Source organism: Sinohyriopsis cumingii, chromosome 1, assembly GCF_028554795.1.
Source record: "Sinohyriopsis cumingii isolate HCF-2022 chromosome 1, ASM2855479v2, whole genome shotgun sequence".
NCBI classification, from domain to species: domain Eukaryota; kingdom Metazoa; phylum Mollusca; class Bivalvia; order Unionida; family Unionidae; genus Sinohyriopsis; species Sinohyriopsis cumingii.
In genome coordinates, this window is record NC_142961.1 from 16,076,576 (window position 1) to 16,079,660 (window position 3,085).

Genomic DNA, 3,085 nt, shown 5'->3' on the forward strand with positions numbered 1-3,085 from the left:
TAGTTATGGTTTTCAAATGCCGTTCACTGGTTGTATTGTAATACACATGTTCTCCATTTTAATTTTTTTTTCTTCTTAGAAATTGGTTTTTACGTTAAAGAATCTATTGAAATTGTACTCTGTACTCATGGCAAAAAGAAACTTAGGCGCTATGTAGTTGCCACATGCGGGTTCTAATTGATAAATTACTTGAAGACTCTACAATACTTTCACTGCACTATATATCAAGACACGGGAACGATGATGACTAATATCTTTCAAATAGGAGTTCCATGCAAACTTTCATCTTACCTGACAGCTGGAGATGGGCTGCACGGAGAAAGATAGAGATGGAAGTTTATTTCCATCATATAAATTCTGTGTGTTGTCCGGGGACAATTCAACTACCTTTATATAATGACAAGCTGCATAGAATTATATTGCTACACTAATTTGGGGAGATCAAGCTGATTCAACGTACAGCTATGCAACGGGGAAGAACGGGAAAGGAAGATCGTTTCATTGTGTGGATGTGAGTTACTTCCAGAAAGGCGGAAGGGAGGGAAAGAGAACACTTGAATAATACTTGCTGTTGAGTCGATTTTCCTTTGCACATACTATCTAATATAATTTGGCAATGGTTTCAGACCCTCTATAACCACCCCAAATGACCTCACCCAACCCGACTGTGAAAAGGTTTTAATACTTCATCCGTTACTTTTACTAGAATCCGTTTCAGCTATAGGCGTTTCTAAAATATTTTGCTAAAATAAGTTTGGTTTTCTTTGGTCCTTTAATGAAACGCAACACATGTGGGCTGTTTAATGCGGAGGCAATTGGGCAACTCGCGAACATAAGGTGTTATCCCGCCACAGCCATCTTCCCTCAGTCAACAAATGGACAGCCACTATTGCACCAGGTAAAACTAGGAGGAAAAGAAAGAAACCTGCCCTAATAACATCATGCTGGAATGTCAGAACTATGACAACTGGCCTTTCCGAAGACCTCCAATATATCAATGTTTCACGCAAACTGTTGTCATCAGCTTCGAGCTGACAATACCTAATGTTGACATTGCAACTCTCCGAGAAGCACGATTCCGATCGACTGGATTGATTAGAGAGAAAGACCACACCTTCTTCTGACAAAGAAACACCTACAAGAAACAAGAAAATACGGCATAGATTTCTCAGTCAAAGATACACTAAATGATCGATCCTCTCACAAACAGTTCAGAGAGAACCTTGGTACTCCGCCTAATAACTTTCGAGGGCCCCGTCAACCGTCTAAGTGTGTAAGCCCCAACACTCCACTCGTTCTCCGAAGAAAAGGACGAGTTCAATGACGTATTAGAGACCACAATCAACATAATTCCGAAACAAGAACATCTGTGCCTACTAATTTTTCTTTTTTTATTACAAAGTAGACGCCAAACGGATATTGAATCCATAACTTGGCTGACCTATTCTCACAAGCCTACCAGAACTCCAGGTTTACCATCGGTATGAAAAAGACACTTTTAATTTGTCAAGATGTTTATCAGCCATATTCTCTTATTACAGTATCAACAACTACGAAATTTCGGATGTCTTCATTTTCACTTGTATTGTTCCTACCATCACAAACAAACCCTCGATTGAAGCTGAATTTAATTCCTTGTTGGAAAGTCTACCTCAGCGATGTTGCAGCTGAATAATAGGGCCTAGAGCAACAACAAGCTGAGTGAGCACACCAAAACAGAAGTGTAGTAAGCCTAAGAGATATTTTAAGGTCAAGGTCGATTCCAGCTATTTTATCCGGAAATGAGGTTGTGACTATAGGTAAGAGGAGTAAATAGATTGATTATTTAGATATACAATAGTTAAAGGATTTTGAGATTTGTTGTTCAAGTCCTTTATGAGTCCCTTTCACCAGTATCCATCGGAAATATTCGCGTTCTTAATCTCTGCCTTCAGTATACATCGAGATCTTCCCGTTATGTGACTCTTTTATCAGTATTCACTGCAGATAACCCCGACTCTTGAAATAAACCTAATTAATACCTGAAGATTAAATATAGGTTCAGTGAATCTGTAAGAAGTTTATCGTGTCTCTTTATCTATTTACATTTGTAAAATCAGTTTTAGAAATGTATATTTAAAAAATCTCATATGAAAGAAAGAGATAACAATTTCCAATTTATTCACGTATGTATTACTTGACAAACTGAGACTTTACTGTGGACATGAAAACTGAACTATTGATTCACTGGAAAAGAAGAATTATAAGCTACTTTTACATTTCTTTGAGTGAATATTCTAATAGATCTGTTATTTAATCCACATCCATTTAAGAAAAAGATCGTAAGGTGCCTGCTATATTCCTTGGCAGTATGTTGTACCGTTGGTTTGTGTGTGTGTTTTTTCTTCGGTGTTTGTTTTCTTCGTTGTGTATTTCTTTCACATTTGCCGAGGGAGGTAAGGCCGAGTGGATCTCCAGCAAACTGAGGATTCGATCTTCTACATGTGCATGTCATTCGGGCCTGATACATGACGGAGAGGATGCTATACTGGTCTTAAACAGTGTACCGGACTTTTTCAAATTCAAACTTTCTTATAAGCGTGAAATATAAAATTTAATAAATCAGTTGGTTGCGTGCATATTTCATATAATTGATAACGCGGCTCAAGTCCCAAGAGGGGACCTTTGAAAACAATTAAACCATTCAATATTTTTTTATAAACCTAACCGTCATCTTTAATTGTTTCAATGGAACAACCTATTTTTTAAATTCATTATTAAATTGAGGCTATTCTTTGTCTAGTCTTACCCGCAATTATGTCCTTTCTCATAAATAAATCATAAAATACATATTCAATACATCGAAAGGAGGAGTATATAGGCATTCATTTACGGATATACCATCAATGAGAAATAATGAAAAGGATACAAACGTATGATCTTTCCCTCGCATTTATCAAAAGACGAATTCAAACATAATCGGTATTTAATCACAAAGGTATATCAGATATAAAATATATCTATGCTTTCAGTTGGGGATATAGCTCAGTGGTAGAGCGTTCGCATCGCAAGTGAAAGGCCCCGGGTTCGACTCCCGGTATCTCCA

The 3,085-nt window shown here is 37.2% G+C and overlaps 1 non-coding gene across 1 annotated transcript; it reads left to right on the plus strand.

The window, feature by feature from the left end:
- The first annotated feature begins 3,013 nt into the window (after positions 1-3,013).
- Trnaa-cgc (transfer RNA alanine (anticodon CGC)) lies at positions 3,014-3,085 on the plus strand. The gene has a single exon. It is a non-coding gene; the product is annotated as a tRNA-Ala (tRNA).